This window comes from Lipotes vexillifer, unplaced genomic scaffold (assembly GCF_000442215.2).
Source record: "Lipotes vexillifer unplaced genomic scaffold, Lipotes_vexillifer_v1.1 scaffold666, whole genome shotgun sequence".
Classification (NCBI taxonomy): domain Eukaryota; kingdom Metazoa; phylum Chordata; class Mammalia; order Artiodactyla; family Lipotidae; genus Lipotes; species Lipotes vexillifer.
In genome coordinates, this window is record NW_006787408.1 from 36495 (window position 1) to 59362 (window position 22868).

General features: G+C 39.9%; 1 pseudogene; it reads right to left on the reverse strand.

The window, feature by feature from the left end:
* The window catches only part of LOC103068637 (dynein light chain 1, cytoplasmic-like), a 24311-nt pseudogene extending 5024 nt beyond the window's left edge, over positions 1 to 19287 (reverse strand).
* Between the last annotated feature and the right edge of the window lie 3581 nt (positions 19288 to 22868).

Genomic DNA, 22868 nt, shown 5'->3' on the forward strand with positions numbered 1-22868 from the left:
CGCCATGGAAAATATTAGATGTCTTTTGGGACAAAGTAAACCAAAATTCTGACTTAAAGGTATTACCATCAAACTTAAAGAAAGGAGGCCACATGGCAGTGCTTCAAATCCAGTAATAACTCTGAGAAAAATGTATTTGTAGTATAATTCCAATATACTGATTTCCATCATACACCTTTGGTGTTTTCCACACGTTTTTAGATACACATATTTTTTTGTTAGGGAAATTTGAATATAACCTACCTCATTTGAAATCATGACTGTACGTTCATGGAATAAGACTGTGGTGAATACAGAGGTCCTGCTTCAAGGAAGGACTTGCTACCCAGGCTGCTCAGAATTCAGTGACGAGACAGCTTCCAGCTGTCACTCCCATCAGGGTTTCCCTAAACCGTTTGTCATATCCAAGCTCACACCCTTCCATCTGAGTATTGATCAACTGATGGTGTTCTTAATATACTTGTGGTCACTGTGGAACAACTCTGGGGTCTGTGTGCTGTCAAACTCTCCATGGCGTTTCCTGAGCCTTAGGGGAGCCTACATTGCAGTTCTTGCTCCAATCCTACATCCTCCCCTTCCAGCCAGAAGTTGGTCCCTAATAAATATCGTGCACATCAAGCCCCGTCTCAGCTTCTGCTTTCATAAAACTAATTGGAAACAAATATTAATAAATTTATGGAATAAGACACATTTGTTGGTTCTTAACCTCCTTTACTACTCAAGCAAGAGCTAGAAGATAGATAGATAAAATCTATGTCTATATTTATATTAGTTTTTACTTTGCAGTCATTATTTTCTTGATGTAGGAAAGTCCTGGGATTTTCTAGTCATTGTCTTCTCCAAGTACTACTAGAATCAAGAAATTACGTACAGAATCAGTACTAATTATTCATTCAACAAACATTTAGCGAGTGCCTACTCTCTGCCAGCCTCTTGGAGTTCCTAGTGCCTAGGGATACAAAGTATATAAGACATATTTTCTGTTCTCTAGGGAATTCCATCTAGTGTTGAAGAAAAATATTGGTAAGGGCTAGAACGGAGGAAACACTATAGGGATGGGAGCAAGTGACTGCATCAGCTTTTGTGAGGCAGGAGAAGCCACATAGCAAAAGGTTTTTCAGGATGTAAAGGTGATTAAGCTATAAACAGGGTGGCATTCCAGCCTTTCCCAGCACGGGGAACAACATGATGTAAGACATGACACAAATCGGTGCCTCTGGGGAGGGTAAATCTTTAATCTGACAACAGCCTCTCTCACTGTTCGACCTTTCTGGAGACCAGTCTCTGTGAAACACTCTTGACTCTACTAATATTTCACTTGGATTAACTCCTTGTCCTTCACGTCTTTGTTAGGACATTACTCCCACCAGGAATTCTTCCTTGATTCCCTTAAGGTTGGCTAGATGACTCTGCTGTTCAGTTCAGTGTCTAGTACTTCCACTATTGCAGCATTTATTACACCGTGCTCTAATTGCCAATTTACTTGTCAGTTTGCCTCTGAGTGGACCATAACCTCGTTGAAGGCTATCACTCAAGGTTAGTCACCTCGAAGTCTAGTCATTGTTCATCACCAGATCTCAACATACTGCCTGAAAGATAAAACGTACTGTTTGTTTGATGAATAAATGAGAGAAGCTAAGTGCAATGGACTTAGGAAGGCGTACTTTCTATATTGAATAAACACTTATTTGTGCCCATCATGTGCCTACATCTCTAGGCACTGAAAATAACAAGAATGAAAAGAACAAAGAACCTCATGGAGTTTACATTCTAGTGGGGGAAGACAGACAGTAGACAAACTGCTATAAATATAAAGCAGGATGGGGAAGGAGAAGTTTGTTATTTCATATAGGGTGGTCAGGGAAGACCTCGTTCTTAAGGTTATATTTGAGAAAAGTCCCAAGGAAATGAGGGAATGAACTATAAATATCTGGCAAATAAGATATGCATTGGAAACGTCATCAGCAATACTTCTTATTACCCCATGAATGTTGGTTCTACATCATGGCTAATTTCTCTCAGCTGTTTTGGGTAATGTCATGAAGGATTTTTGTTAAATTCTTTTATTGTGGCTATCTCTTTAGGTACTAGCAAAACATCTCAAGGTTCTTTATTTCACAGTGCATTTTGCAAGGATTCCTGTAATGGTCAGGAAACTTCTTTGTTTCTAAAGCCTTTTAAAATCATTGGAATTTAAGAAGAAAAAATGTTATGAAGAACCTAGGGGTAAAACAGGAATAAAGACAGAGACCTACTGGAGAACAGACTTGAGGATATGGGGAGGGGGAAGGGTGAGGTGTGTTAGGGCGAGAGAGAGACATGGACATATATATACTAACAAACGTAAGGTAGATAGCCAGTGGGAAGCAGCCGCATGGCACAGGGAAACCGGCTCGGTTCTTTGTGGCTGTCTGGAGGGGTGGGATAGGGAGGGTGGGAGGGAGGGAGACAAAGAGGGAAGAGATATGGGAACATATATATATGTATAACTGACTCACTCTGTTATAAAGCAGAAACTAACACACCATTGTAAAGCAATTATACCCCAATAAAGATGTTAAAAAAAATAATAATAATAAAAAAATAAATAAAATCATAGACTAACCCCCCAAAAAATAAATAAATAAATAAAATAAAATCATAGACTAACCCAAACAATACCCACTATTAGTACAAATATTTTATCTTTTGTTACCTGGCACTGGGCAAGAGCAATTAATATGGCCATCGGAACTGATTTAATTTCCGTGAGAAGCTTAAATTTCAAGGGAAAATTCAAGACTGTGCTAAACTAGCCTGCTTGGCAATTTATAGTTTTTCTTTTTAAGGATGAGCCACCACAATTAGATCAGGGATACTCAAGATGAGTCTGTAAGGTCCATAAGGGATGTGGAGAGTTCCCTGATAGGGGTTAAGTAAGCACAGGGTTCTCCTTTTTTCAGGTAAAGGAAGGAAGTGGCTGTGTTAGTGTTGTAGTGATATGGGAGGAGAAATACAACAATATTTTATAAAGATTAGGTGACCAGCTGAAAAGGGATGAGCATTTTCTATCAATAGCAGAGTCTATATAGCACAGGAACCATCAAGGTTAGTGAAAACCTTAAAACAAAATCAATGAAAGTTTTCACACATTTTACTATTGCCATCATACTTTCGGACAAGGTAGCTATGTTTTGGCTACTCAGTGAAATGCTGAAATGAGCAATAGGCCTCTAAAGATTACCATGTATTTGCATTAATACCACTAGTATTATTCAGATTCTGTACGAACAAAAAGGGAAATAGGAATTGTGGATCTAGAATCCTGGAAGACACATTTTTGCGGTACGCGGGCCTCTCACTGTTGTGGCCTCTCCCGTTGCGGAGCACCGGCTCCAGACGCGCAAGCTCAGCAGCCATGGCTCACGGGCCTAGCCGCTCCGCGGCATGTGAGATCTTCCCGGACCGGAGCACGAACCATGTCCCCTGCATCGGCAGGCGGACTCTCAACCACTGCGCCACCAGCGAAGCCCTGGAAGACACATTTTGATAGGCAGTTATTGTACCAGTCTTTGTGCTTGTACGTGAGCGTGTCATTTTTTTTTCTTAAACTTGAAAGGTATCCAATCATAGAAAGTATTTTTATTTAAGAAATATATTTTACTGGGCTTCCCTGGTGGCGCAGTGCTTGAGAGTCCGCCTGCCGATGCAGGAGACGCGGGTTCGTGCCCCGTTTCGGGAGGATCCCACACGCCGCGGAGCGGCTGGGCCCGTGAGCCATGGCCGCTGGGCCTGCGCGTCCGGAGCCTGTGCTCCGCAAATGGGAGAGGCCACAACAGTGAGAGGCCCGCATAACGCAAGGAAAAAAAAAAAAGAAATATATTTTACTTAAGTATAATTTGTATTAGAAGATAAACTCTTTTTATTGTCAGTTTTCTTTAAATTCTAAATTTGTTAAACAAAAGAACTCATTCAGGTTTTTTTTTTAAATTAATTAATTAATTACTTTATGGCTGCGTTGGGTCTTTGTGGTTGTGCACGGGCTTTCTCTAGTTGCCGCGAGCGGTGTGCGGGCTTATTGTGGTGGCTTCTCTTTGTTACGGAGCACAGGCTCTAGGCACACGGGCTGCAGTAGTTGTGGCACGCAGGCTCAGTAGCTGTGGATTGCAGGCCACATGATCTTCCCAGACCATGATCTTCCCGGACCAGGGCTCGAACCCGTGTCCCCTGCATTGGCAGGCGGATTCTTAACCACTGCGCCACCAGGGAAGTCCCCAGGTTTTTAATTGACTAAAATTTGGGGAATTTTAGACAAACCTAATCATTCCTATTTTCCTTTCTTTTACTGAGGGATGGAGCAAATCTTTGTGCTACCTACGAGTCATTTTAGGGAACTGAAAGATAGCTCAGGCGTAAAAGGCATTTTAACAGTTCTATTATTCTGAATTTGAGGCCTGAATTAGGAAAGGCAAGTTCGAGAGTGATTAAAGAGGCAGATTCGTAAATATCTAAAGACAAAACAACTTGCAGGGAAGTTCTAAAAACACAGCAATAAGCAACAATGGTTGTTAGGAATTCAACTTTTTTTCAAAAGTAAAGACTCTTGAAAAATGATTTAAAACTGTGTCAAGAAGTACCAAAAGTTAGCAAAATAATTTTCTGATCTCCACTGATATGTACATAAAATAACTTATTAATTTTATAGAAAAAAGATCCAAATTCTATTTTTACTCCCTATGTGTATTATTCATGTAACAGTTTGCAGTAAATGACTTATTTTTTCTTTTTAAGATTTTTTTTTTGATGTGGACCATTTTTAAAGTCTTTATTGAATTTGTTACAATATTGCTTCTGCTTTTTTATGTTTTGGGTTTTTTTTTGGTCCCAAGGCATGTGGGATATTAGCTCCTCAACCAGGGATTGAACCTGCACCTCCTGCATTGGAAGGTGAAGTCTTAACCACTGGACCACCAGGGAAGTACCTAAAGGACTTATTGATATGCATTAATATGTACTCAATCCCACATACTTAAACAGATATATAAATATTAAAATAGATATTAATTTGAAGTCTTTACCTATAGTTTTAAAATATAACTAACTTCTTAGTAGTAGAGTAGATAAAACAACGTATATAGCATAGTAAATTTGCCATCTGAACAAACTATAACTTTCTTAATAAAAAACAAAAAATCATATGTATTATCATTGTATATATATATTTGTATTTTTAAAATATTATTGTATATAGTATAATTAAACACTTATATTAATTGCCATATTTAACCAAGGTAACCAAATTTACTTTCCTCAGACACAAAAGAAAACTAGAAAATTGAAAAACAAAATCTGTTTTTATCCTTTAACATTTATTTCATATAATTCTAACAAATCTGAGGAGGCAAAAATAACTAAGTTGTGGGTGTGTGAGTAATATCATTTAACTGTATTTGCAAATTTTGTTAATCTATTGTCAATTTAAGTAATAAGGTAACTTCAAATTTTGTTTAGTGACCAATTTTTGTGTTTAGTTTTTTAGGAACTGTCTCTGCATCCAAAGATTTTTTATTAATTAACTTAGTCATTTGTCTAAGGTTTTAAAGTTAAAGATCTGGAAATCATAATTTAGCTAACACATTAAATCCTTATGATTTATAACACTGTACGAACTTCATAAAACTAAACCCTTTGAACAGACATTGATCATCATTCCAATTAGCTGAATACGATTTTACATGTATAATTTTTTACTTAAAACAAGTTATGGAAACAGTGGCAATTTATTTAATTCATAAAACCAATGTGGGAAGTTTAAGGTGTTTGAATCACAAGAAATGTGATTAAATGGTCTTAACTGACTTTATTTTTATAGGGTAAACTAATTTTTAAAGACACAATCACAACAAAAAGTCTTCTTTTAACTTAAAGTTGAAGGCTTTTCTTCCTATAGTATAGATGTTATGCAGGCTAATATGTAAATATACTCTTTAGTGTCAATAAAGAGAAACATGGTTTAATAACTTTTTTTTCTTTTAGATCTTTTTGACCGCTTACCTGGACTATACTCCTAGAGTGAGCACATAACAACTGATGCGTCTTTTAAATTAATTCATCTTTAAAGTTTCCCAAGAGAAGGAAAAAGAGAGGAAAAGAAACAGAAAAGATGTGAGGGAGCTGTCGTCAGATAAATACAAAAAACATTTTTTAAAAAAGCTAATTATGTTCCCTCAGTAAGGAGGGGAAGAAAGGATAGATACAGAAAAATAAATGTGATGTATATGCACATACAAGAGAGTGATGTGCAGTTGGTTTTGACAGAACTTGAATCCTTGAAAATTTCTATCCAGCCATAAATGAGAACATCAGATATCATTAATCTGTAAATTACAAAAAAAAGGGGGGGATATTTCTTAAGCTAGACAAACTTTTCTCTTTTGGACAAACAAGACAATCTTCTTAAGAAAGTTTCTTCTTTTTTTTTTGTTCTGAGGCACTTCTCAAATGAACAACCTTGTTCATGTCAAAAGTTCCCTTGATTGGCCACCGCATTCCAAACTGTCCCTCGTGAAACTGTGCCAGTTAGAAAGTCAAGTGTACAAGTTTGTATATAAAGAGAAAACAGGAAGGCAGCAGGTGTTTAGTCTGGAAGAGTTGCAGTTTTATACTGAGAAAAGCCCCGAGAATGGAATGCTCCGTAAGGACGGTGCTTGGCTAACTGTGTCTCCGGAGCTTGGCCAAAGGCCAACTGTAGCTAATCCAGAGCTGAACAGAGTCTCCTGATTCACTGCAGGTGAAATTAAACACAGCGGTTCTCAGGGAAACAAAGACAAGACTGAGGAAGAAGTCCTGATAAGGTCTGTAAAGGTGACCCATGGAAAGGTTCATTTAAACTTTTTAAGCTGGTCTGTGGAGAACTTAGCCCTCGAGGCTTGCTCAGGATGAACTTATAGATTTCTTCTCCCTACAAATATGAAATTGTTCTTTTAAAAAGCTAATTCTGTTCTCTCTGCGAGGGAAGAAAGTTTAGATCCTCTCCCTGTAGAGTTTTCCTTTTACAAACAACATTCAAAATGCTTATCAAGGGCTTCCCTGGTGGCGCAGTGGTTGAGAGTCCGCCTGCCGATGCAGGGGATGTGGGTTCGTGCCCCGGTCTAGGAAGATCCCACATGCCGCGGAGCGGCTGGGCCCGTGAGCCATGGCCTGCGCGTCCGAAGCCTGTGCTCCGCAACGGGAGAGGCCACAACAGTGAGAGGCCCGCGTACCGCAAAAAAAAGAAAAAAAAAGCTTGTCAAGAGGAAGCAGGTGTTGGCTAGAAAGTAATTTTGCCAAAGAGCAACACAAAACTGTTTAGGTTTTTTAAAAAAATCTTAAGGGATCTTATTCCTATGAAAACAAAATAAACCCAACACTGAAGGGCTTCAGTGAAATACTGGAGCTCAATTTAGTATGTGCAGGTAGAGACACAGGGCTCTCAGATACACTCAGGATTACTGGGTTGAGGGTCCTGTGCATGGTGCTGAGGGCTTCCACTGAATCTTGGTGGAACATCTACTTAAGTCAACTCCCTACATCCAGAGACCACCAGGAACATACTTGTAGTTAAACAAGTTGGGTTTATTGCAGCTAAGATGGACACATACTATGGGGAACCATGATGTCTCAGCAAGTGGGTGTAAAGAGGTAAAAGTAAGTGGGTATAAAACAAATGAGGCAAAATATATAAGTAAAGTGATAATAGGTAAAGTCCATATGAGTTTTCTCTGTACAGTTTTTATTCCTGCAACTCTTCTTTATGTCTGGAATTATTTCTAAAGTAAAAACTTAAAGAAAATTATAAATCTACTTAGGCTTCAATCACGTGTGTGTATACATATATACTGAAAGCTAAATTTAACTAGATGTCAGCTAGGCCCTCTCAGTCTGTATCGATTTGACCCAGTCTCCTCTCCTTGCAGCCCAATCCCCCATTTCACCCAATTCCATAGCTGTGGAAGAATTAAGGCACACTGAAGACTTTTGTGGTTTTTCTGGAGGCTGATATCCTTATGGTCACTTTGCCTCTGGGCTCCTGTTTTTCTGTTTTGTTTCTGCCCTACGTGTCAGATGTGAAATTTGGTCCCATCCTCTTACTTATGCAAAGCATTTATGAGCCTTGCAGGCATTGCAAAAGATTTGAGGCTCCTGAGAGAACCCACATCATGCATCATAGAGCAAATAATCTAAAATCACACAGTAGACTTCCTGTTCTTAAAAAGACTTTGGCCACACCATCCCCTGGGATTTCTCATTGCCCCTTTACCCTATGCCGTGCCAGCTCTCTGCCATTGTGCCATCTGCCTTCTTCGTCCCTCTCTTTTCTTTTCTCTCTCAGGAGCAAAACCAAATTCCTCTCATTTTCATATTACTACTTTCCTAGACCTGACATTTTTGCCTTTGTAGGCTCCTTCCTCAGGAAAAACACATTAAAAATGATATTTTACCACTGTGTTGGTATGAAAATGAATATATTAATACTGTGTGTTAAAACATTTCTTTGACCACAAAGTTCACTTTTTTCTTTGGATTTTAAAGTTAAAATATTTTCATGGGCCATTAAATGTATTTTGGACACTGAGCACTATGTCTATTTTGCCTCATGGATAAGTTGACCTGAAGGAAACTAGAAAAAATAGACACTGTGTTAAAGATACAAATTATAACTATTATGATATCACCAAAGTCTGATGTTGTGGTGCTCTTGATATGAAATTTATGAATGTGAATAGCAAATATATATTTTAATTTTCAGTGCTACCATACGTGTAGGTCATAGGGCAGAGACTGTCCATGCCCTACCCATATGCCTAAGTGCAAACAACAAAAGAAAAGACTGATAAACTGGACTTTGTCTAAATTAATTTTTTTTTCTTCAAAGGACATCTTCCAGAAAGATGTCCCACAGAATTGGAGAAAATATTTGCAAATCCTATATCTGGTAAGGGACTTGTATCTAGAATATAAACCTTATGATTCAGTAATAAAAAGACAAATAACTCAATTGAAAAATGGGCAAAAGACTTGAATAGATGTTTCTCCAAGGAAGATATACAAATGACCAAAAAGTACATGAGAAGATGTTCGACATCATTAGTCATTAGAGAAATGCAAATCAAAAAAGCAATGAGATACTACTTTAGCCATTAGGATGGCTATAATCAAAAAGATAAATAATAACAAGTGTTGGTGATGATGTAGACAGAGTGGGACCCTCATTCACTGCTGGTGGGAATGTAAAATTGTGCAGCCACTTTGCAAAACAGTCTGGCAGTTCCTTAAAAGGTTAAACATAAAGTTACCATATGACCCAGCAACTCCAATGCCAAGAGTTGCTGCAATTCTTCCAATAGAATTGAATACCTAAGTCCACACTAAAACTTGTACACAAATGTTCATAGCAGCATTATTCCTAATAGCCAAAAAGTAGAAACAACCCAAGTGTCCATCACCAGGTGAATGGATAAACAAAAGGTAATATATCCAACTCAATGGAATAGTATTTCTCCATAAAAAGGAATGAATTGCTGATACATTCTATAACATAGGTAAATCTTAAAAACATTATGGTAAGTGAAAAAGGCCAGTCACAAAAGATAACATATTGTATTGTTCCATTTATATGAAATGTCCAGAATAGGCAAATCTATAGGAGCAGAGAGTGGATTAGTAGTTGCCTAGGTCTGGTGTGGAGGAGGGGTTGGAAGGTGATGGCTAAAGTATATTGAGGTTCTTTTTGGATTGATGAAAATGTTCTAGAATTGATTATGGTGATGGTTACACAAATCTGTGAATATACCTGAAACCACTGAATTGTACACTTTCAATAGGTAAATTGTACAGTATGTGAATTGTATCTCAATAAAGCTGTTATTAAAAAGTCTTCCAGGGACTTCCCTGGTGGTCCCGTGGTAAAGAGTCTGCCTTACAATGCAGGGGACATGGGTCTCATCCCTGGTCAGGTAACTAAGATCCCACATGCCGCAGGGCAACTAAGTCCACGTGCCACAACTACTGAGCTCGCGCCTCAACTAGAGAATGCACGTGCTGCAAACTACAGAGCCCACACACTCTGGGACCCTCACACCACAACTACGGAGCCCACATGCCCTGGAGCCTGCTCGCCACAACTAGAGAAGAGAAACCCACACGCCACAACTAGAGAGAAGCCCACGCACCGCAACGAAAGATCTTGCATGTCTCAATGAAGATCCCTTTTGCCGCAACTAAGACCTGACGCAGCCAAAAATAAATAAAATAAATAAAAATTTTAAAAATAAAAAAATAAAGTCTTCCAAAAGGTTATTATATTAGGGAAACATGAAAATATTGAAACAGTTATGTTGTTTTTTATACTAGTGAAAAATTGGAAATAAGCTAATTGTATAATAATAAGAGAATGGTTAAATAAATTGGGGTAAAATCTTATGGTAGAGTATTAACCAGTCCTTAAAAATGTTTTCAAATAATACATAATGACAAAGAAAATGCTCACAAAAGAATAGATATATGTATATGTACAACTAAATCACTTTGCTGTATACCTGAAACTAACACAACATTTTATTTTATTTTATTTTTTTATTTTTTTATTTTTTTATTTTTTTTTAACGGTCCAACTAGTGTTTACTTGAGCATTCTTTTTTTTTTTTTTAACATCTTTTTTATTGGGGTATAATTGCTTTACAATGGTGTGTTAGTTTCTGCTTTATAACAGAGTGAGTCAGTTATACATATATATATGTTCCCATATCTCTTCCCTCTTTGTCTCCCTCCCTCCCACCCTCCCTATCCCACCCCTCCAGACAGCCACAAAGAACCGAGCCGGTTTCCCTGTGCCATGCGGCTGCTTCCCACTGGCTATCTACCTTACGTTTGTTAGTATATATATGTCCATGTCTCTCTCTCGCCCTAACACACCTCACCCTTCCCCCTCCCCATATCCTCAAGTCTGTTCTCCAGTAGGTCTCTGTCTTTATTCCTGTTTTACCCCTAGGTTCTTCATAACATTTTTTTTTTCTTAAATTCCATATATATGTGTTAGCATACGGTATTTGTCCTTCTCTTTCTGACTTACTTCACTCTGTATGACAGACTCTAGATCTATCCACCTCATTACAAATAGCTCAATTTCGTTTCTTTTTATGGCTGAGTAATATTCCATTGTATATATGTGCCACATCTTCTTTATCCATTCATCCGACGACGGGCACTTAGGTTGTTTCCATCTCCGGGCTATTGTAAATAGAGCTGCAATGAACATTTTGGTACATGACTCTTTCTGAATTCTGGTTTCCTCAGGGTATATACCTAGTAGTGGGATTGCTGGGTCATATGGTAGTTCTATTTGTAGTTTTTTAAGGAACCTCCATACTGTTCTCCATAGTGGCTGAACCAATTCACATTCCCACCAGCAGTGCAAGAGTGTTCCCTTTTCTCCACACCCTCTCCAGCATTTATTGTTTCTAGATTTTTTGATGATGGCCATTCTGACTGGTGTGAGATGATATCTCATTGTAGTTTTGATTTGCATTTCTCTAATGATTAATGATGTTGAGCATTCTTTCATGTGTTTGTTGGCAGTCTGTATATCTTCTTTGGAGAAATGTCTATTTAGGTCTTCTGCCCATTTTTGGATTGGGTTGTTTATTTTTTTGTTATTGAGCTGCATGAGCTGCCTGTAAATTTTAGAGATTAATCCTTTGTCAGTTGATTCATTTGCAAATATTTTCTCCCATTCTGAGGGCTGTCTTTTGGTCTTGTTTATGGTTTCCTTTGCTGTGCAAAAGCTTTGAAGTTTCATTAGGTCCCATTTGTTTATTTTTGTTTTTATCTCCATTACTCTAGGAGATGGGTCAAGAAGGATCTTGCTGTGATTTATGTCATAGAGTGTTCTGCCTATGTTTTCCTCTAAGAGTTTGATAGTTTCTGGCCTTACATTTAGGTCTTTAATCCATTTTGAGCTTATTTTTGTGTATGGTGTTAGGGAGTGATCTAATCTCATACTTTTACATGTACCTGTCCAGTTTTCCCAGCACCACTTATTGAAGGGGCTGTCCTTTCTCCACTGTATATTCCTGCCACCTTTATCAAAGATAAGGTGACCATATGTGCATGGGTTTATCTCTGGGCTTTCTATCCTATTCCATTGATCTATCTTTCTGTTTTTGTGCCAGTACCATACTGTCTTGATTACTGTAGCTTTGTAGTATAGTCTGAAGTCAGGCAGCCTGATTCCTCCAGCTCCATTTTTTGTTCTCAAGATTGCTTTGGCTATTCGGGGTCTTTTGTGTTTCCATACAAATTGTGAAATTTTTTGTTCTAGTTCTGTGAAAAATGCCAGTGGTAGTTTGATAGGGATTGCATTGAATCTATAGATTGCTTTGGGGAGTAGAGTCATTTTCACAATGTTGATTCTTCCAATCCAAGAACATGGTATATCTCTCCATCTGTTTGTATCATCTTTAATTTCTTTCATCAGTGTCTTATAATTTTCTGCATACAGGTCTTTTGTCTCCTTAGGTAGGTTTATTCCTAGATATTTTATTCTTTTTGTTGCAATGGTAAATGGGAGTGTTTTCTTGATTTCACTTTCAGATTTTTCATCGTTAGTATATAGGAATGCCAGAGATTTCTGTGCATTAATTTTGTATCCTGCTACTTTACCAAATTCATTGATTAGCTCTAGTAGTTTTCTGGTAGCATCTTTAGGATTCTCTATGTATAGTATCATGTCATCTGCAAACAGTGACAGCTTTACTTCTTCTTTTCCGATTTGGATTCCTTTTATTTCCTTTTCTTCTCTGATTGCTGTGGCTAAAACTTCCAAAACTATGTTGAATAAGAGTGGTGAGAGTGGGCAACCTTGTCTTGTTCCTGACCTTAGTGGAAATGCTTTCAGTTTTTCGCCATTGAGGATGATGTTGGCTGTGGGCTTGTCATATACGGCCTTTATTATATTGAGGAAAGTTCCCTCTACACCTACTTTCTGCAGGGTTTTTATCATAAATGGGTGTTGAATTTTGTCAAAAGCTTTCTCTGCATCTATTGAGATGATCATATGGTTTTTCTCCTTCAATTTGTTAATATGGTTAATCACATTGATAGATTTGCGTATATTGAAGAATCCTTGCATTCCTGGAATAAACCCCACTTGATCATGGTGTATGATCCTTTTAATGTGCTGTTGGATTCTGTTTGCTAGTATTTTGTTGAGGATTTTTGCATCTATGTTCATCAGTGATATTGGCCTGTAGTTTTCTTTCTTTGTGACATCCTTGTCTGGTTTTGGTATCAAGGTGATGGTGGCCTCGTAGAATGAGTTTGGGAGTGTTCCTCCCTCTGCTATATTTTGGAAGAGTTTGAGAAGGATAGGTGTTAGCTCTTCTCTAAATGTTTGATAGAATTCGCCTGTGAAGCCATCTGGTCCTGGGCTTTTGTTTGTTGGAAGATTTTTAATCACAGTTTCAATTTCAGTGTTTGTGATTGGTCTGTTCATATTTTCTATTTCTTCCTGATTCAGTCTTGGCAGTTTGTGCATTTCTAAGAATTTGTCCATTTCTTCCAGATTGTCCATTTTATTGGCATAGAGTTGCTTGTAGTAATCCCTCATGATTTTTTTTATTTCTGCAGTGTCAGTTGTTACTTCTCCTTTTTCATTTCTGATTCTATTGATTTGAGTCTTCTCCCTTTTTTTCTTGATGAGTCTGGCTAATGGTTTGTCTATTTTGTTTATCTTCTCAAAGAACCAGCTTTTAGTTTTATTGATCTTTGCTATTGTTTCCTTCATTTCTTTTTCATTTATTTCTGATCTGATTTTTATGATTTCTTTCCTTCTGCTAACTCTGGGGTTTTTTTGTTCTTCTTTCTCTAATTGCTTGAGGTGCAAGGTTAGGTTGTTTATTCGAGATGTTTCCTGCTTCTTAAGGTGGGCTTGTATTGCTATAAACTTCCCTTCTTAGAACTCTTTTGCTGCATCCCATAGGTTTTGGGTCGTTGTATCTCCATTGTCATTTGTTTCTAGGTATTTTTTAATTTCCTCTTTGATTTCATTTTAAATCAACTATACTCCAATATAAAATAAGAATTTAAAAAAGAAAATGCTCACAAAATCTTAAGTGTAAAAGATTAAAAAGTATAAATTCAGCATAATCTTATAAGGGACTATCATTACGGGAAAAGTTTGATGATGAGAGAAAAAAAGAAAAAGACTGATGATGGATGGTGGGTAATTTTAGTTTTCTTTTTTATATCTTTTTATATTTTCCAAAGAAAATGAATTTATATTGCTTTTATAATCAGGAAACAGTATAAGGCAAAAGTGACTATGGGAACTTTTTAAAAAAAGTTTCTGTATTGATTTGCATAAGTAACAGGGTAACACAGCACTAAAGTTCAAAGTCCCGGTCCACCATATGAATTTGGTTAAGTAAAGGAAAAGACTTATTGAAAACAAGAATGCAGGTAATTACTTTGATTCGATTGTTGGTTCAAAATGCTGTTGCCAAGCCATCTCACATTATTTCAGCTAGGCTCAAAGCGAACCCACCTCTTGAGTTCAGTGAGACACTGCCTCTCTTCTGTTTCTACATATAGCCCTCTCTCATTTTTACATTTCCCTTCCTCCATCTGCCCACTCCTTCTCACCTCAACTCTTAGGATTTTCCTGGTATGTATCTGCTATCCTTCAAATAAATGCTCCATGCAAGCTTCCAATACCCATCAAACACATTAGGCTTGTACTTCATTCAGTGGCAATCAAATACCTGTTCCGTCACCCTGCCAGGTTTTCTGAAACATCCATACTATATTCCATAGGCAATGATTTTACAGTTACCCCAAGGCGCATAATAATGTCCTTATAATGTGTCTTTAATTGTCATTGTCAGGGGATGTTGTGGTCAGTTTTGCTGTGTTTTCTGTTCCTTTACTTCTGGCTTAAGCTGTCCCTTTATGCACTGTAAAAAGAGAGAGGGAAAAGTTTTAGTTATTAGCTGTAGTGAGGATCTGGACCAGAATAACTGCCTCTGCCTGGTAGGTAACGAGCCCAAATACAGTAAATCCTCTGTTCACATTTAATGTTTTTTTATATGGTTTGGGTCACTGTTTTCCTGTGTGACTCTCATGTGTAGTGTCTTTTTCTTTTTTTTTTTTAACTTCATGGATCCTGACCAAGTCATTGCTGACTATCCCCCTCAATCTGCTTCAATGGTCTGCTTCTCCTTTCACTTGCCTTAAAATAAGTGATCCGCAAAGCTCTGCCCTAGCTCTTTTCTCTTTCCTCTGTGCATGCTTGTTCTCTCTTTGGCCTTAGCAGTGTCCATTAAACTCTCACCTCCACCAGTCTTGGCCTTGGCCTGGCCTCACCTACAACCTTCTGCCCACACCAGTCTGTGATAGAGGGGGCCCAGCTCACCTGGTGAGGCTGCCTTCATTCAGCCCCAAAGGACTGAATAGGCTGTTATGCCCTGGGCACTGGGGACACACCAGACAGGCCATCTTCCTGTCCACCCCTCTAGGAGGGCCAGGTTGTGTGTCTGTCTCCCTGGTTCTAGGGACACTTTGGTGTCCAGAGTTTGCTGGTCTCCTGAGTTGCAGGTAAACAGGTTGGGGTGCCTGGGTCTATACCCCACTTTGTACCCTAGTCAGCCAGTAAGAGCCTGATCCTACAAAAGCCCTATTTCTTTTTCCCAATCTTCTTCTCCTTGTCTTTGTTATATTTCCCCAAGTGCTGGGACATGTACTTTCTGAACTGGGGTTTCCAATATCTCTGTTCCAGAAGCCATATGCTCATTCTAGTGGGGCCAGTGTCTCCTTTCCCCTTGTTTCTTTTTGGATTTTATGTGCAGTTGGATTAAAGAACCAGACTCTTCTTTCCTAGTATTTACCCAGCTCCCCTATCCCTGCTTCCTTCAACCTCTCTGCTCCTGTTCCCAGTATGCCAAGTAGCTATATGGTCAGCAATCATTCTGCAATTTACAAAAATCTCCCCTCTGTGCAGATTACCTTGAAATGTATACTCAAACCCAAGCCTTTGTCCTCAACTCAGTCTGACTAATTTCCTGCTGGCTCTCTCCTCCTGGATATTTCAAAGGCACTTCGGGTCGCACTCAGCTCATCCAAGCCAGATCTCATTCTTCTGCCCCTAAACTAATTCCTTCTTCTCCTTGCTTCTCTACTTTGGTTAGTGGGACCATCATTACCCGGTTACTCAGAGCCTCCCAGAGCCTCACGTCCCTATGCTCTAATCAGTTTTCAGAACTTGAAGATTCAATTTCTTGAAAGAAATTGAGGTGCAGTAGAGATGACTGTGAAGCCAGAATTCCCAGTCCTGCTACTTAATGTCTGTACAACGTTGCAACAGTTATTTTAACTGTGTACCTCGATTGCCCCATCTGTCAGATGGGAATAACAATTGTACCCATATCATAGGAATCTCCTTAGATTATATATGCTAAAGCACTTGGAACAGCTCCCTATGCATTGTAAGTGCCGCATATTTGTTTACTATTTGTATCTGTTCTACCCAGAATCTAATTCCCACCATGGCCTGCATTTCATTCTCACCACGAGCACCCTACTTCAGATGTTCATTGAACTGTTCTCTTAGCCTCCTAATTGTTCCTCCCTCTAGCTATTCTCTCCAGCACACTAGATAGAGCTTCCTAAAGCACAGCTTTGGTCCCTCATTGCTTTTTTCCATCACCACCACTCCCCAGCTGCCACCACTTCTCACCGGGCTAACTGAAATACATTGAATCCACTCTTGCTCTTTTCTAATCCACTCTCCGTAACTTGCCACATCTGATCTTATCACGTCCCTGTTTCAAAAACTTGAGTGGATTCTCAGGGCTCTTGGAATAATGTCGTCGCAGCCTTGCTACTCAAAGCACGTCTCTGGGACTTATGAGAAATGCAGACTCTTGGTCCCCAGCCCAGGTTTATTGAGTCTGAACATGCGTTTTAACAAGGTCCCCACTGAAGTTTAAGAAGCCCTGTTTCTTCAAGGGCCCACACGGTCTGACCCTCTTTCTTCTGCAGCCTCGTCCTGCTCTACTCGTCCCCTTGCTCCCTATGCCTCACTGTGCCCCTGCCTCACTGGCCTTCGTTCAGTCTTTTCAATGTTTCAGGCTCCTCCTCACTGCAGGGCCTGGCACCTGTGGCTCCCATGACTTGGGATGCTCTTCTCATTATCTCTTTGCTCTTGCCAGGCTTCACACCTGAGCTCAACTGTCAACTAAGATAAATACTACCTTAAGGTAAATACGACTAAGGTAAATACTATGCAACAAAGGTATAGAGTGCCATGAACATTCATGAGAGCTGGTCAGAGATATTTTCCAACTGCCCCTACTTAATATGAAAACATAAAATTCAGCAGGTATTCTTTAAAGAGCAGCTCTATTGAGATATATTTCACATAACATACAATTCACTCATTCAAACTGTACCCGTCAATAGTCTCTAGTATATTCACAGAGTTGCACAATCATCACCACAAATTTTAGAATGTTTTCATTTCCCCCGAAGAAACCCCTCTCTCCTTGGCCATCACTCCTATCCTCCCCAGCCCCTCATAACCACTAATCTACTTTCTGTCTCTATAAATTTGCCTATTCTGCACATTTCATGTAAATGGGATCCCACAAAACGTGGTCTTTTGTAACTGGCTTCTTTCACTTGGCATAATGTTTTCAAGGTTTATCCATGTTGTAGCATTTAAAGGTACTTTTCTTTTTATTGCTAAATAATATTCCACTGTTTATGTATTTTTCTTAGCACAACCAGAAACAGGATACCGTTCCACTGTGTTCTCCACAGCCAAATTCAGTTTGTCATGTTTCTAGAAAAAGGTGACAGTAAGCAAACGTTGGCAGAGCCTTACAAGAGTGGCAGCCGTGTTTAGAAAGCTTCTTTTCATGAGTGACTTTATTCACTCAGCTCTCTTAGTCTATTTAGTATTCTGACTCACAAACGGAAGTGATTCTATTTTGGCATTCTTTCTCTTTCTCCTGAACTTAGCTCTTTGGTCTCTACTGACTTGCTGTGTTAAATTTTGCAAGCTATTTAAACTTTGTTTATTTAACTCCTGTGTGCTCTATAAAATAAGCCCAGTCCAGCCTGCTTGTTTGCCAAAGCTGTTTGGAGACAGTTTTTCATATGCTATGCATCATCAACTCCCACAGAAGGCAAAAGGAATTTGATGTGTGGGGGTAGTCTGGGATCCAGTCCAAAACTAGTGCTCATCTGGAAGAAACATGGAAGCCTGATACTCACTTGCTGGCCTTTTAGTCTTATTTGTTTATTGCCTTCCCTCTGTGGAACTTTGTAAATCTTTATCTGTTTTGTGCTTTTTCTATATAAGGTGAGATAAGCTTAAGGAAAAAAAAAAAAAAGATTGTACTGAAAAAAGCCTCCTGCACTTTCTATTGGCCAACTGTGAACCAATGGGAGTAATTTGTCTGACCTAGCTTTGTGACCTGGGGAAGGATTACCCATAACATTCAGAATTCTCTCTCTTTTTTTTTTTTTTAACCCTGGGATTGGCCTCTCCAGACCCCATCTTGGGATGTAAAATCCAATTATGTTAAAATTATCACTTACTTACTCATGCGATGCGCTGTGCTAGGTGCTGAGGAGGATACGAATAGAAAGAAAACAATCCCTGGTTTCAAAGAGCTCACAGTCTAATGGGGAGATAAGGAATGGTACACAAGGTAGAATGAGCTAAGTGCCAAGAGGAGAAAAAAAGTAAATGCTCAGGGAGCAGAAACAAGCATGGTTACAAGCAGAAGATGATTTGAGCTCTGTCTTGGAGGACAGTTAGAACTTTTAAAGGTGGACATAGGAAATAGTAGGTAAATGTTCCAAATGGACTTCCCTGGGGTGGGGAAGTGCACAGCAACAGTCTCAGGTGTATGAAGGGCAGCTGTAAATAATAAACCTGACAAAAGTAGGTTGGAAGCTATGAATGCTACACTAAGGGATCTTTTCTTGGTAACTTAAGCAAAAGGAAGCCAATGAAGGTCTTTGTCAGGGTGTACATCAAAACCGCACTTAAGGACAGTTAACCTGGCGAGAGGTTGAAGGATAGACTGGTAAGAGGAGACACTCAGGCTGGGAGACCAAACAGGAGGATGCCGAGTCGAGGCAGAGGGAATGGAAAGGAGGTGAGCGCTACAACAGGCGCTGAGCTCTAAGTGTGCCAAAGGCCAGGGATAGAGACTCCTGGACAGACTCCCTCCTGGGATAGGGACTAGTAGTAGTCAAAGCCATGGCCACGCCCCCAGGTGACGTCAGGAGGTCGACTGAGGTCTCTTATTGGCTACCACGGCCGCCAGTCCGGGGAGGAGGCGGTACCCTGTCCCCCGCCCGGTCCGGGCTGGGTGTGAGGCGGGCGCAGGCTGAGAGCCCCAGGAAACCCGCACCAGACGCACCCGGGACAACGGGCTGCCCCCGGGGGCCAGCGCAGAGGTAGGCAGATGAGACTGGCCGGGAGCCGAAGGGCGACCCCAGAGACTCCGGTGCCCGGGGATCCCCGCCCCCTCTAGAGCGCGCCGTCCCGGGTGGGCGCGTCGCGCGGAGGATGGGGGCTGCGGGCTGATCCGGGGGGCCGGGACCCGGGGATGGAGCGGGCTGGCACCGGACTCCGCGCCTCCCGCCGCAGCTTCCGCACTCCACGTCGCTCCCCTTGCTGCTAGCAGGACTGGGGTCTCGTCTGGGAGCGGTGGCCGGAGGCTCCTAGCCCACTGGTCTCCCGTGACATTTTGTTTGAAAAGTCGGGGCCCGGGTTTGTGGCGCGGCGCGGGCAGTCAGGGGGGCACACGGCGCTGCTGCGCGTCCCCGCTCTGAGTGGCCCACGCAGTTAGTGATGCTACGGCTCGGCCTCCGCTTCTTGGGAGCCCCACTGTGATCTCGGGGGCGAAACTTCTCAAAACTTTAAAGAACCATTTTCTACACCTTGAGTTGCCAGAATGTCAAAGTGCCCTTAGGTGACCTACCATTGAAACTGCGCTGTCCCTCAAGTTATTCGACCACTTTTTAAAAGATGGAACATTTGAGCCAAAATTTTTGACGTGCGAAACGCAGTGGAAAGAGAGGTTGAAACATTAACGCTGGAAAAGTCCTAGTGCTGTGCTACCTGCAGGTCACTGCTTTCTTTGTGAAAATGCCAGTCGCAAGCCTCGACCACACAGCTGTGTGTGTCCCTGAGGAGTTCTGGAGTGAGGAACACGGGTTCTGAGCAGTGCTACCGAAGGGCAGGCTTTGCCCAAGTGGTGCTGGGTGGTGGTCGGGAGGTTGCTTAAACAAGGCAAGCCTCAGTGTGGTCAAGAAAGACATCTTCTCTGCTTTAGAAACACACACCTCTCTCTGTCTCTCTGTCTCTGTCTCTCTGTCTCTGTCTCTCTGTCTCTGTCTCTGTCTCTCTGTCTCTCTGTCTCTGTCTCTCTGTCTCTCTGTCTCTGTCTCTCTGTCTCTGTCTCTCTGTCTCTCTGTCTCTCTCTCTCTCTCTCTCACTGGGCCAACTTAAGCTGTCCCTTAAGAGGAGAGAATTAAAGAATATGAGTGGCTACCTTGAGCTTCATCAGGGGAAGCCTAAGTAGATGAGCTCTTTCTATTCTTTTTCTTTCCCTTTAGGGATTTGGAAGAGAAACAGGAAGTCAAAGATTCAGAGAAAAGAGCATTCACTCCACAATTGTAAACAGTTTATTTCGTGTCAGTAAATGTTTCCCAAAGTCACTGGGGTATTTGGGAAACCAAGACTTTTTCCTGTCCGCTGCAGTAAAATTAGATTACTTTCAAATTCAAAATCTAGAAATTATGTTTATTTAGCAAGTGGTATAGCTCCCAAAGCTGTATCATTAGGCTCTATAAAATCAGTAGTAATGGAAAAGGATGGTGGATATTGTTCAAAATTAGAATCTTTACTCAAGATGGTGCATTAACACAGCAGTTACTTCATATTAACTGAAATTACAGAATGAAGTGAGGAAATCAGGTGTCTAGACCTCAGGATAGACCATTAGCTAACCAATCTGTAGTTGTGAATTTTTAAAATTATGACTCTAGTAACTGGCAATGCAGACATTAAATGCCAATAGTGTTCTTAAGGTTTTCCTACTTCACTGTAAAAATATGTAATTAGTATAACTATCGAAATGAATAGGTGTGTTTAACAGAATTTATTTGATGTGTCATTTTCATAGCACAGTACTCTTGGCAAAATATATGTCTGATACTTGTCATATTTGAGATTAACAATTAACTCTAAATTGTTTGAGTTAATGGTGGAATTCTCAGCAGGGATAACCATAAACAATAGATTATTAATATACATCCACTTAAACTGTTACTTTTTCTTTACTCATTTGTAAATATATGCTCTTTATAATTAAGGTATAATTCACAAATGAAAGTTACCCTTTTAAAGTGTACAGTGCACTGGTTTTTGATATATTCACAAGATTGTGCAACCAACAGCACTAATTCTAGAATATTTTCATCACTTAAGAAAGAAACCCCAAGCCCATTAGTAGTTGATCACCATTGCCCTCTCTTCACAGTTGTTGGCAACCACTAAGTTACTTTCTGTATCTTGGGATTTGCCTGTTTTATATAAATGGAATCGTGCAGTATGTTGCCTTTTGTGTCTGGCTTCTTTCACTAGGCACTTAGGGTAATGTTTTCAAGGTTCATCCATTGTTGTAGCATGTATTGGTGCTTTATTCCTTTTTTGGTGGCTGAATAAGATTCCATTGTGTGGATATACCACATTTTGTTTATCCATTCATCTGATGATGGACACTTGGTTTGTTTCCACTTTTTGGCTGTTTGAATAATAATGCTGTTAACATTTGTGTACAAGTTTTGGTGTGGACTTAGGTATGAAGTTCTCTTGGGGAGTATATACTTAACATTGGAGTTGCTGGGTCATATGGTAACTTTATGTTAAAACTTTTGAGGAGCTGTTAAGCTACTTTCCAGAGCAGCTGTACTATTTTTACATTCTCAACAGCAGTGTATAAGAGTTCAGATTTCTCTACATCCTCACCGACACTTGTTATTACATGTCTTTTTTATTATAACCATCCTATTTAGTATGCAGTGGGAAGTCATTGTGGTTTTGATTTGCATTTTCCCTTATAGCTAATGATGTTGAGCATTTTTTCTTGTGTTTATTGTCCATTTGTATATCTTCTTTAAAGAAATATCTCTTTAGATCCTTTGCCTACTTTTTTTTTTTTTGCGGGACGCGGGCCTCTCACTGTTGTGGCCTCTCCCGTTGCGGACCACAGGCTCTGGATGCGCAGGCCCAGCGGCCATGGCTCACGGGCCCAGCCGTTCCGCGGCATGTGGGATCTTCCTGGACCGGGGCACGAACCCGTGTCCCCTGCATCGGCAGGCGGACTCTCAACCACTGCACCACCAGGGAAGCCCTCCTTTGCCTACTTTTTAACTGGATTTTTTATTGATGAGTTGTAAGAGTCCTTTATATAATCTGGATACAAGTCCCTTATCAGATAATGTGATTGGTTAATATTTCTTCCCATTCTGTGGGTTATCTTTTCACTTTCTTGATTGTGTCCTTTGAAGCACAAAAGTTTTTCTTTTTAGGTTAAATTTACCTATTTTTTCTTTGATTACTTATGCTTTAGATGTCATATCTAAGAAACTATTGTCTATTCAAGGTCACAAAGACTTATGCCTATTTAATCTACTATGAGTTTAGAGCTTAGGCTCTTACGTCTAGGTCTTTGATCCATTTGGGGTTAATTTTTGTATATGGTATGCAGCCGGGGTCCAAATTCATTCTTTTGCGTGTGGATATCTAGTTGTCTAGCACCATTTATTTAAAA